Source organism: Bombina bombina, chromosome 12, assembly GCF_027579735.1.
Source record: "Bombina bombina isolate aBomBom1 chromosome 12, aBomBom1.pri, whole genome shotgun sequence".
NCBI lineage: Eukaryota > Metazoa > Chordata > Amphibia > Anura > Bombinatoridae > Bombina > Bombina bombina.
The window spans coordinates 105,511,031-105,524,658 of record NC_069510.1 but is presented as its reverse complement, the minus strand read 5'-3'; positions in this window follow the sequence as shown (position 1 = coordinate 105,524,658).

Here is a 13,628-nt window from a genome sequence, read left to right as displayed (position 1 = left end):
ATTGACGGCAGTAATGGATAACTCCATAGCAAATATTTTATCCAAAATGCCTACATATCAGAGAAAGCGCGATTGCTCTGTTTTAAACACTGAAGAGCAAGAGGACGCTGATGATAATTGTTCTGTCATACCCTCACACCAATCTGAAGGGGCCATGAGGGAGGTTTTGTCAGATGGGGAAATTTAAGATTCAGGAAAAATTTCTCAACAGGCTGAACCTGATGTTGTGACATTCAAATTTAAATTAGAGCATCTCCGCGCACTGCTTAAGGAGGTGTTATCTACTCTGGATGATTGTGACAACCTGGTCATTCCAGAAAAATTATGCAAGATGGACAAGTTCCTAGAGGTTCCGGTGCACCCCGACGCTTTTCCTATACCCAAGCGGGTGGCGGACATAGTGAATAAGGAGTGGGAGAAGCCCGGCATACCTTTTTTTCCCCCTCCTATATTTAAGAAATTATTTCCTATGGTCGACCCCAGAAAGGACTTATGGCAGACAGTCCCTAAGGTCGAGGGGGCAGTTTCTACTCTAAACAAGCGCACTACTATTCCTATCGAGGATAATTGTGCTTTCAAAGATCCTATGGATAAAAAATTGGAGGGTTTGCTTAAAAAGATTTTTGTACAGCAAGGTTACCTTCTTCAACCCATTTCGTGCATTGTTCCTGTCACTACAGCAGAGTGGTTTTGGTTCGAGGAACTAGAAAAGTCGCTCAGTAGAGAGACTCCGTATGAGGAGGTTATGGACAGAGTTCACACACTTAAGTTGGCTAATTCTTTTATTTTAGATGCCGCTTTGCAATTAGCTAGATTAGCGGCGAAAAATTCAGGGTTTGCAATTGTGGCGCGCAGAGTGCTTTGGCTAAAGTCTTGGTCAGCGGATGTATCTTCGAAGACAAAATTGCTTAATATCCCCTTCAAGGGTAAAACTCTCTTTGGGCCAGAATTGAAAGAGATTATCTCAGACATCACTGGGGGAAAGGGCCACGCCCTCCCACAAGATAGGCCTTTCAAAGCCAAGAATAAGTCTAATTTTCGTTCCTTTCGCAATTTCAGGAACGGACCGGCCTCTAATTCCGCATCCTCTAAACAAGAGGGTAATGCTTTACAAACCAAACCAGCCTGGAAACCGATGCAAGGCTGGAACAAGGGTAAGCAGGCCAAGAAGCCTGCTGCTGCTAACAAAACAGCATGAAGGAGTAGCCCCCGATCCGGGACCGGATCTAGTAGGGGGCAGACTCTCTCTATTTGCTCAGGCTTGGGCAAGAGATGTTCAGGATCCCTGGGCACTAGAAATAGTCTCTCAGGGTTATCTTCTGGAATTCAAGGAACTACCCCCAAGGGGAAGGTTCCACATGTCTCACTTATCCTCAAACCAAATAAAGAGACAGGCATTTTTACATTGTGAAGAAGACCTGTTAAAAATGGGAGTGATACACCCAGTTCCAACGGCGGAACAGGGAATGGGATTTTACTCAAATCTGTTTGTAGTTCCCAAAAAAGAGGGAACTTTCAGACCAATTCTGGATTTAAAGATTCTAAACAAATTTCTCAGGGTTCCATCGTTCAAAATGGAGACCATTCGAACGATTCTACCTACAATCCAGGAAGGTCAATTTATGACTACCGTGGATCTAAAGGATGCGTATCTACATATCCCTATCCACAAGGATCATCATCAGTTCCTAAGGTTCGCCTTTCTGGACAAACATTACCAGTTTGTGGCCCTCCCATTCGGGTTAGCCACTGCTCCAAGGATTTTCACAAAGGTACTCGGGTCCCTTCTAGCGGTTCTAAGACCAAGGGGCATTGCAGTAGTTCCTTACTTGGACGACATTCTGATACAGGCGTCGTCTCTATCAAAGGCAAAGGCTCACACAGACATCGTTCTGGCCTTTCTCAGATCTCACGGATGGAAGGTGAACATAGAAAAAAGTTCCCTGTCTCCGTCGACAAGAGTTCCTTTCTTGGGAACAATAATAGATTCTTTAGAAATGAGGATTTTCCTGACAGAAGTCAAAGTCAAAACTTCTAAACGCTTGTCAAGTTCTTCATTCTATTCCACGTCCTTCCGTAGCTCAGTGCATGGAAGTAGTAGGGTTGATGGTTGCAGCAATGGACATAGTTCCTTTTGCACGAATTCATCTAAGACCATTACAACTGTGCATGCTGAAACAGTGGAATGGGGACTATACAGACTTGTCTCAAGTGATTCAAGTAGATCAGAATACCGGAGACTCACTCCGTTGGTGGCTAACCCTGGACCACCTGTCCCAGGGAATGAGCTTCCGCAGACCAGAGTGGGTCATCGTCACGACCGACGCCAGATTTCTGCGTTATCTGTCTTACTACACAAACGACTGGCAGCTGTGCCAGATGTTCAAGCATTTGTTCAGGCTCTGGTTAGGATCAAGCCTGTTTACAGACCTTTGACTCCTCCCTGGAGTTTAAATCTAGTTCTTTCAGTTCTCCAAGGGGTTCCGTTTGAACCTTTACATTCCATAGATATTAAGTTGTTATCTTGGAAAGTTTTGTTTTTGGTTGCTGTTTCTTCTGCTGGAAGAGTTTGAGTTGTCTGCTTTGCAGTGTTCTCCGCCCTATCTGGTGTTCCATTCAGATAAGGTTGTTTTGCATACTAAGCCTGGTTTTCTTCCAAAGGTTGTTTCCAACAAAAATATTAACCAGGAGATAGTTGTACCTTCTTTGTGTCCGAATCCAGTTTCAAAGAAGGAACGTTTGTTACACAATTTGGACGTAGTCCGTGCTCTAAAATTCTATTTAGAAGCTACAAAAGAGTTCAGACAAACATCTTCTCTGTTTGTCGTCTATTCTGGTAAAAGGAGAGGTCAAAAAGCGACTTCTACCTCTCTTTCCTTTTGGCTTAAAAGCATCATCCGATTGGCTTACGAGACTGCCGGACGGTAGCCTCCTGAAAGAATCACAGCTCACTCTACTAGGGCTGTGGCTTCCACATGGGCCTTCGGGAACGAGGCTTCTGTTCATCGGATATGTAAGGCAGCGACTTGGTCTTCACTGCACACTTTTGCCAAATTTTACAAATTTGATACTTTTGCTTCTTCGGAGGCTATTTTTGGGAGAAAGGTTTTGCAAGCCGTGGTGCCTTCTGTTTAGGTAACCTGATTTGCTCCCTCCCTTCATCCGTGTCCTAAAGCTTTGGTATTGGTTCCCACAAGTAAGGATGACGCCGTGGACCGGACACACCAATGTTGGAGAAAACAGAATTTATGCTTACCTGATAAATTACTTTCTCCAACGGTGTGTCCGGTCCACGGCCCGCCCTGTTTTTTTAATCAGGTTTGATGAATTATTTTCTCTAACTACAGTCACCACGGCACCCTATAGTTTCTCCTTGTTTTTTCCTCCTGTCCGTCGGTCGAATGACTGGGGTGGGCGGAGCCTAGGAGGGACTATATGGACAGCTTTTGCTGGGACTCTTTGCCATTTCCTGTTAGGGAAGAGATATTCCCACAAGTAAGGATGACGCCGTGGACCGGACACACCGTTGGAGAAAGTAATTTATCAGGTAAGCATAAATTCTGTTTTTAGCTTTGAATAGAATACTTTTTGTAATAAATGTCTATTAAAAATAAATTCTTCTTGCAAAAGCTTTAACTGTGTTGGCCTCATACGAATGTATGCTTCAGCATTCAAGCGTCTGTTCAGAGAACAAGTGATGGCATGTATTGTGTTAAGAATGACTTAAAGGGACAGTCAAGTCCAAAAAACACTTTCATGTTTCAAAAAGGGTGTGTCGTTTTAAACAACTTTCCAATTTAATTTTATTACCAATTTTGCTTTGTTCTCTTGGTATTAGTTGAAAGTTAAACCTAGGAAGGCTCATATTATAATTTTTAAGCCCTTGAAGGCCGCCTCTTATCACATACTTTTTTATTTGCTTTTTACAACAGGGGGGAGAGCTAGTTCATGTCAGCCATATAAATAACATTGTGATCACGCCCGTGGCTTGTGGCAGACACTGCACCAATTGACTAAAATGAAAGTCAATAGATAATAAATGAAATGTCATGTGATCAGGGGGCAATCTGTAGAGGCTTAGATACAAGGTAATCAGAGGTAAAAAGTATATTAAAGGGACACTGAATCCAAATTTTTTTCTTTTGTGATTCAGATAGAGCATGCAATTTCTCCAACATAGGTGTGTCCGGTCCACGGCGTCATCCTTACTTGTGGGATATTCTCTTCCCCAACAGGAAATGGCAAAGAGCCCAGCAAAGCTGGTCACATGATCCCTCCTAGGCTCCGCCTACCCCAGTCATTCTCTTTGCCGTTGTACAGGCAACATCTCCACGGAGATGGCTTAGAGTTTTTTAGTGTTTAACTGTAGTTTTTATTATTCAATCAAGAGTTTGTTATTTTAAAATAGTGCTGGTATGTACTATTTACTCAGAAACAGAAAAGAGATGAAGATTTCTGTTTGTATGAGGAAAATGATTTTAGCAACCGTTACTAAAATCCATGGCTGTTCCACACAGGACTGTTGAGAGCAATTAACTTCAGTTGGGGGAACAGTGAGCAGTCTCTTGCTGCTTGAGGTATGACACATTCTAACAAGACGATGTAATGCTGGAAGCTGTCATTTTCCCTATGGGATCCGGTAAGCCATGTTTATTAAGATAGTAAATAAGGGCTTCACAAGGGCTTATTAAGACTGTAGACTTTTTCTGGGCTAAATCGATTCATTATTAACACATATTTAGCCTTGAGGAATCATTTAATCTGGGTATTTTGATAAGATTATATTGGCAGGCAGTGTTTTAGACACCTTATTCTTTAGGGGCTTTCCCAAATCATAGGCAGAGCCTCATTTTCGCGCCGGTGTTGCGCACTTGTTTTTGAGAGGCATGACATGCAGTCGCATGTGTGAGGAGCTCTGATACATAGAAAAGACTTTCTGAAGGCGTCATTTGGTATCGTATTCCCCTTTGGGCTTGGTTGGGTCTCAGCAAAGCAGATACCAGGGACTGTAAAGGGGTTAAAGTTAAAAACGGCTCCGGTTCCGTTATTTTAAGGGTTAAAGCTTCCAAATTTGGTGTGCAATACTTTTAAGGCTTTAAGACACTGTGGTGAAATTTTGGTGAATTTTGAACAATTCCTTCATATTTTTTCGCAATTGCAGTAATAAAGTGTGTTCAGTTTAAAATTTAAAGTGACAGTAACGGTTTTATTTTAAAACGTTTTTTGTACTTTGTTATCAAGTTTATGCCTGTTTAACATGTCTGAACTACCAGATAGACTGTGTTCTGAATGTGGGGAAGCCAGAGTTCCTTCTCATTTAAATAAATGTGATTTATGTGACAATGACAATGATGCCCAAGATGATTCCTCAAGTGAGGGGAGTAAGCATGGTACTGCATCATTCCCTCCTTCGTCTACACGAGTCTTGCCCACTCAGGAGGCCCCTAGTACATCTAGCGCGCCAATACTCCTTACTATGCAACAATTAACGGCTGTAATGGATAATTCTGTCAAAAACATTTTAGCCAAAATGCACACTTATCAGCGTAAGCGCGACTGCTCTGTTTTAGATACTGAAGAGCATGACGACGCTGATAATAATGGTTCTGAAGGGCCCCTAAACCAGTCTGATGGGGCCAGGGAGGTTTTGTCTGAGGGAGAAATTACTGATTCAGGGAACATTTCTCAACAAGCTGAACCTGATGTGATTACGTTTAAATTTAAGTTGGAACATCTCCGCATTCTGCTTAAGGAGGTATTATCCACTCTGGATGATTGTGACAAGTTGGTCATCCCAGAGAAACTATGTAAAATGGACAAGTTCCTAGAGGTCCCGGGGCTCCCAGAAGCTTTTCCTATACCCAAGCGGGTGGCGGACATTGTAAATAAAGAATGGGAAAGGCCCGGTATTCCTTTCGTCCCTCCCCCCATATTTAAAAAAAAATTTTCTTATGGTCGACCCCAGAAAGGACTTATGGCAGACAGTCCCCAAGGTCGAGGGAGCGGTTTCCACCTTAAACAAACGCACCACTATACCCATAGAAGATAGTTGTGCTTTCAAAGATCCTATGGATAAAAAATTAGAAGGTTTACTTAAAAAGATGTTTGTTCAGCAGGGTTTCCTTCTACAACCAATTTCATGCATTGTCCCTGTCGCTACAGCCGCGTGTTTCTGGTTCGATGAGCTGGTAAAGGCGGTCGATAGTGATTCTCCTCCTTATGAGGAGATTATGGACAGAATCAATGCTCTCAAATTGGCTAATTCTTTCACCTTAGACGCCACTTTGCAATTGGCTAGGTTAGCGGCTAAGAATTCTGGGTTTGCTATTGTGGCGCGCAGAGCGCTTTGGTTGAAATCTTGGTCAGCTGATGCGTCTTCCAAGAACAAGCTACTTAACATTCCTTTCAAGGGGAAAACGCTGTTTGGCCCTGACTTGAAAGAGATTATCTCTGATATCACTGGGGGTAAGGGCCACGCCCTTCCTCAGGATCGGCCTTTCAAGGCCAAAAATAAACCTAATTTTCGTCCCTTTCGTAGAAACGGACCAGCCCAAAGTGCTACGTCCTCTAAGCAAGAGGGTAATACTTCTCAAGCCAAGCCAGCTTGGAGACCAATGCAAGGCTGGAACAAGGGAAAGCAGGCCAAGAAACCTGCCACTGCTACCAAGACAGCATGAAATGTTGGCCCCCGATCCGGGACCGGATCTGGTGGGGGGCAGACTCTCTCTCTTCGCTCAGGCTTGGGCAAGAGATGTTCTGGATCCTTGGGCGCTAGAAATAGTCTCCCAAGGTTATTTTCTGGAGTTCAAGGGGCTTCCCCCAAGGGGGAGGTTCCACAGGTCTCAGTTGTCTTCAGACCACATAAAAAGACAGGCATTCTTACATTGTGTAGAAGACCTGTTAAAAATGGGAGTGATTCATCCTGTTCCATTAGGAGAACAAGGGATGGGGTTCTACTCCAATCTGTTCATAGTTCCCAAAAAAGAGGGAACGTTCAGACCAATCTTAGATCTCAAGATCTTAAACAAGTTTCTCAAGGTTCCATCGTTCAAGATGGAAACCATTCGAACAATTCTTCCTTCCATCCAGGAAGGTCAATTCATGACCACGGTGGATTTAAAGGATGCGTATTTACATATTCCTATCCACAAGGAACATCATCGGTTCCTAAGGTTCGCATTCCTGGACAAGCATTACCAGTTCGTGGCGCTTCCTTTCGGATTAGCCACTGCTCCAAGGATTTTCACAAAGGTACTAGGGTCCCTTCTAGCTGTGCTAAGACCAAGGGGCATTGCCGTAGTACCTTACTTGGACGACATTCTGATTCAAGCGTCGTCCCTTCCTCAAGCAAAGGCTCACACGGACATTGTCCTGGCCTTTCTCAGATCTCACGGATGGAAAGTGAACGTGGAAAAGAGTTCTCTATCTCCGTCAACAAGGGTTCCCTTCTTGGGAACAATAATAGACTCCTTAGAAATGAGGATTTTTCTGACAGAAGCCAGAAAAACAAAACTTCTAGACTCTTGTCGGATACTTCGTTCCGTTCCTCTTCCTTCCATAGCGCAGTGCATGGAAGTGATAGGTTTGATGGTAGCGGCAATGGACATAGTTCCTTTTGCGCGCATTCATCTAAGACCATTACAACTGTGCATGCTCAGTCAGTGGAATGGGGACTATACAGACTTGTCTCCGAAGATACAAGTAAATCAGAGGACCAGAGACTCACTCCGTTGGTGGCTGTCCCTGGACAACCTGTCACAAGGGATGACCTTCCGCAGACCAGAGTGGGTCATTGTCACGACCGACGCCAGTCTGATGGGCTGGGGCGCGGTCTGGGGATCCCTGAAAGCTCAGGGTCTTTGGTCTCGGGAAGAATCTCTTCTACCGATAAATATTCTGGAACTGAGAGCGATATTCAATGCTCTCAAGGCTTGGCCTCAGCTAGCGAGGGCCAAGTTCATACGGTTTCAATCAGACAACATGACAACTGTTGCGTACATCAACCATCAGGGGGGAACAAGGAGTTCCCTAGCGATGGAAGAAGTGACCAAAATCATTCTATGGGCGGAGTCTCACTCCTGCCACCTGTCTGCTATCCACATCCCAGGAGTGGAAAATTGGGAAGCGGATTTTCTGAGTCGTCAGACATTGCATCCGGGGGAGTGGGAACTCCATCCGGAAATCTTTGCCCAAGTCACTCAACTGTGGGGCATTCCAGACATGGATCTGATGGCCTCTCGTCAGAACTTCAAAGTTCCTTGCTACGGGTCCAGATCCAGGGATCCCAAGGCGGCTCTAGTGGATGCACTAGTAGCACCTTGGACCTTCAAACTAGCTTATGTGTTCCCGCCGTTTCCTCTCATCCCCAGGCTGGTAGCCAGGATCAATCAGGAGAGGGCGTCGGTGATCTTGATAGCTCCTGCGTGGCCACGCAGGACTTGGTATGCAGATCTGGTGAAGATGTCATCGGCTCCACCATGGAAGCTACCTTTGAGACGAGACCTTCTTGTTCAGGGTCCGTTCGAACATCCGAATCTGGTCTCACTCCAGCTGACTGCTTGGAGATTGAACGCTTGATCTTATCGAAGCGAGGGTTCTCAGATTCTGTTATCGATACTCTTGTTCAGGCCAGAAAGCCTGTAACTAGAAAGATTTACCACAAAATTTGGAAAAAATATATCTGTTGGTGTGAATCTAAAGGATTCCCTTGGGACAAGGTTAAGATTCCTAAGATTCTATCCTTCCTTCAAGAAGGATTGGAAAAAGGATTATCTGCAAGTTCCCTGAAGGGACAGATTTCTGCCTTGTCTGTGTTACTTCACAAAAAGCTGGCAGCTGTGCCAGATGTTCAAGCCTTTGTTCAGGCTCTGGTCAGAATCAAGCCTGTTTACAAACCTTTGACTCCTCCTTGGAGTCTCAACTTAGTTCTTTCAGTTCTTCAGGGGGTTCCGTTTGAACCCTTACATTCCGTTGATATTAAGTTATTATCTTGGAAAGTTTTGTTTTTGGTTGCAATTTCTTCTTCTCGAAGAGTTTCAGAATTATCTGCTCTGCAGTGTTCTCCTCCTTATCTGGTGTTCCATGCAGATAAGGTGGTTTTACGTACTAAACCTGGTTTTCTTCCAAAAGTTGTTTCTAACAAAAACATTAACCAGGAGATTATCGTACCTTCTCTGTGTCAGAAACCAGTTTCGAAGAAGGAACGTTTGTTGCACAATTTGGATGTTGTTCGCGCTCTAAAATTCTATTTAGATGCTACAAAGGATTTTAGACAAACATCTTCCTTGTTTGTTGTTTATTCCGGTAAAAGGAGAGGTCAAAAAGCAACTTCTACCTCTCTCTCTTTTTGGATTAAAAGCATCATCAGATTGGCTTACGAGACTGCCGGACGGCAGCCTCCCGAAAGAATCACAGCTCATTCCACTAGGGCTGTGGCTTCCACATGGGCCTTCAAGAACGAGGCTTCTGTTGATCAGATATGTAGGGCAGCGACTTGGTATTCACTGCACACTTTTACCAAATTTTACAAGTTTGATACTTTTGCTTCTTCTGAGGCTATTTTTGGGAGAAAGGTTTTGCAAGCCGTGGTGCCTTCCATTTAGGTGACCTGATTTGCTCCCTCCCTTCATCCGTGTCCTAAAGCTTTGGTATTGGTTCCCACAAGTAAGGATGACGCCGTGGACCGGACACACCTATGTTGGAGAAAACAGAATTTATGTTTACCTGATAAATTACTTTCTCCAACGGTGTGTCCGGTCCACGGCCCGCCCTGGTTTTTTAATCAGGTCTGATATTTTATTTTCTTTAACTACAGTCACCACGGTATCATATGGTTTCTCCTATGCAAATATTCCTCCTTAACGTCGGTCGAATGACTGGGGTAGGCGGAGCCTAGGAGGGATCATGTGACCAGCTTTGCTGGGCTCTTTGCCATTTCCTGTTGGGGAAGAGAATATCCCACAAGTAAGGATGACGCCGTGGACCGGACACACCGTTGGAGAAAGTAATTTATCAGGTAAACATAAATTCTGTTTTTTAAGCAACTTTCTAATTTACTCCTATTATCAAATTTTCTTCATTCTCTTGGTATCTTTATTTGAAATGCAAGAATGTAAGTTTAGATGCCGACCCATTTTTGGTGAACAACCTGGGTTGTTCTTGCTGATTGGTGGATAAATTCACCCACCAATAAACAAGTGCTGTCCAGAGTCCTGAAACAAAAAAAGCTTAGATGCTTTCTTTTTCAAATAAAGATTTCAAGAGAATGAAGAAAAATTGATAATAGGAGTAAATTACAAAGTTGCTTAAAATTGCATGCTCTATCTGAATCACAAAAGAAAAAAATTGGGTTCAGTGTCCCTTTAATATAACAGTGTTGGTTATGCAAATCTGGGGAATGGGTAATAAAGGGATTATATATCTTTTTTAACAACAAAAATTCTGGTGTTGACTGTCCCTTTAACTCACCTAATACAAGCCACCACTAATTCTGGACAGGAGCAGTTTTTAAATGTTGGTGAATGGAGCGTGCACAGCATATGGAAGTATGCAGCTGAAACAGTGATCGCTTTTATAAGAAGCATTTTTGCTAATAAAGGTATATTGCAAAAATTATTCTATTAAAAATTAAAATGCAATCATGCACATTTCAATTTTTATTATTATATCCCCCTAATAAGTCTTCTTACTGTTATTTTTATTTATTATGATTCCAGTTTATAAAACTGCCCCTCCGTTAGGATAAATAAGTGCATCAAAGCCCTAAGTCTACTGAATGATAATACTTGATTCTCCAAACTAGGTCTAATATTGGAACTGCCCCCTGTAAACGCAATGAAATTCTACTGTTGAAATATTGAATTTATGGGGTATATCAATAGAGAATTCAGCTCAGCCATCACAAAGACGCAGCAATATTCATAAAAATTAAGCAGATCAAGCACGGTTTCTTTCTTTCGTAAAATGATGATCCACAGTCCTCCATAACATATGGGATATATTTCCTGCCACTAGGAGGAATTCAAGAACCCATATAAGAGCTTAAAATCCCTCCCATCTCTCTCTTAGTTTTGTTCTTGGCCTCATAGTATTTGCTTGAGAATAGAGGTGTTACCAGCTACTTGCTTATGGATTTAAATTTTGGAGCTCAGACCAATGTGAGACCCAGAGTTCCCTGGGAATTATCATTCACAAAGAAGACAAAAGAGAAACTTCACATCAGATGAATGATACATAGGAATTCCCTGTTATGTGCACAACATTTCCCTAACGGGACTTCAGCCATAATTACCCTCATTCGTCACAGGGACTCGTCCTTAGCCTCCCCCTGAGGGACACAGGTATTTCCTTTTGCAATCCTCTGCGGAACCCGATACCTGCTCTCTGCTGGATACTGCTGCAGGTGCATTGTTGTGTAAGGTAAGTGACTTTCCACAGCACACACAACTCAGAGGCTTTTTGTAGGTACTCTGACACAGGTACAGCATAGACCTTTTAGGCAGCTGTACACATGAGCATATTCTTATGTAATCTACAGTGTACCCAATTTACTACAATATTTGCAATTATATATTGTACTGAACATAATGACATAGTGCCATTATTTATTATAGGTATCTGCACTAGTAATACTTCTTTATAAGTCAATGAAGCATAGTACTCCCATAATTGCTAGGGGATGTAAGTTGTTTTTTTATCCGTCTGGATTTTATAAACTGTTGTACATTTTATCCTCTGTGAAATATTATTTTCAGTAATGTACTTCATGTACGGTTAAAGGATTACTTTCTGTTATAATTTTTAAGCTAAACAACTAACATATTAAAGTTAATAAACATTAATTAAAACCTACTGACCTATATTTTCTCCAAAACGAAGTTTCATAACATTATAAAAGTTATATCTTTTATTCGCCGATGATGTCACGTTATCCTGCCCACTATTTTCAGCACTGCATGTTCAAAATACTTAAACCAATAACTTTGTGTTTAAAGCGCCATTTTGAAACCTAGGTATTGTAAACGGATTGGTACAGAGTAAAGGATACCCACGGAGTGGGTTTGGAAAACAATTAAATTTGCAGACAAGATTTCTGATATACGGTAGAGATATGTTAATGAAATGCTATTGATAAAAAGCATATTTGGGGTAGTTAGTAACAGGCATAGAAAATATTTACTTACAGTGGCCCTTTAAAGGGACACTGAACCCACATTTTTTCTTTCATGATTCAGATAGAGCATGACATTTTAATCAACTTTCTTATTTACTCCTATAATCAAATTTTCTTTGTTCTCTTGCTATCTTTATTTAAAAAGCAGAAATGTAAATCTTTTTTTATTTTATTGAGGTTGAAATAAAGGCATACAAATGATACTTTTCCATTAAGTGAGATTGCATGGTAGTGTCAAATGCTTAGGACACAATTGTCTATACAAAAATACAAGAGTTGCAGTAAGAGATCAATCCAGCAATCAACGATTAAACAGTATGCCAAATTATACACCTTCTAAAATGTTCAGGAGGTCACTTTTGGACCTCATAGTTAAAGAGACTATTGATCACACCAGAAGGTATCCTGAAAGAAAGGAGACCACTCATGGGTCTCGTATAATAAACCTCAGTTTTCTATAAGTTGACAGCAATTCAGCATATATACAATCATATCAGTGAGATCAGTAAAACTTATAGTGTGGGAACAAAAATTTGTCGCTTAGTAAAATGGAGCTATACACTATAAGATAGTGGGAGGGTCTTAAGTGCTGTATAAGGTTCTTAGATATCTGGACTTCAACCTATGGGACCTTTTTACAATCTGTTACATATCTATAAAACTATGGGTCGCAGCTACTAGACATAGTATAAGCAGGGCATGTAATCAGCAGTTAAAGGGTATGAAGGGTCAGCTAATATATGACTCAGCGGGAGGATAGGGCCAACAGATGGTTATGTGAAAGAAAGAGAAGAATAAATTGTTGACTTTAAACCCTAGTGCTAACAAACGTATTTGTGGCAAATAAACATAGATTAACAAGATTACATTTACTGCATATTAAACTAATAATATCAACATTAGGCTACTACCCATTCCAAATATATTGATTCATCAGGCCGATGAGCTATCATTAAAAATATATTTAGCTTTTGATTTATGTATTGTATTTCATTAAGACTGAGATCAATCTGGTAGATATTTCTTAACTATTACTTTATGCATGCCATTTAATGCATATAGGTTTCCTATATGTCTTTTTTCAATTTGACGTCACATTCCGTTGTAATATATCGGATTTTTGTATTTTCTTTGTGTTTTCAACGTTATGTTGTATGGCTGTACAATATTTTTCTTTTGATCTCAATAAAGCAATATTTTAAAATAAAAAAATATATATATTTAGCAGTAGGCACATTATAAAGTACAGATTAAAAGCAGTACTTATGAGAGGTGATATAGGAACAACATAATATTGTTACATAATACTCATACTGCACTGTGACATGGATCTAAGAGGTATAAGCCATATTCACCCTGTACAGTAACCTTAACTCTTTCCAAACCTACAAGTAGTTTGTATGGTGGTTGTAGAGAGAATCCAGTATATCCTTAACTGGTTATAAGATTCATGTCT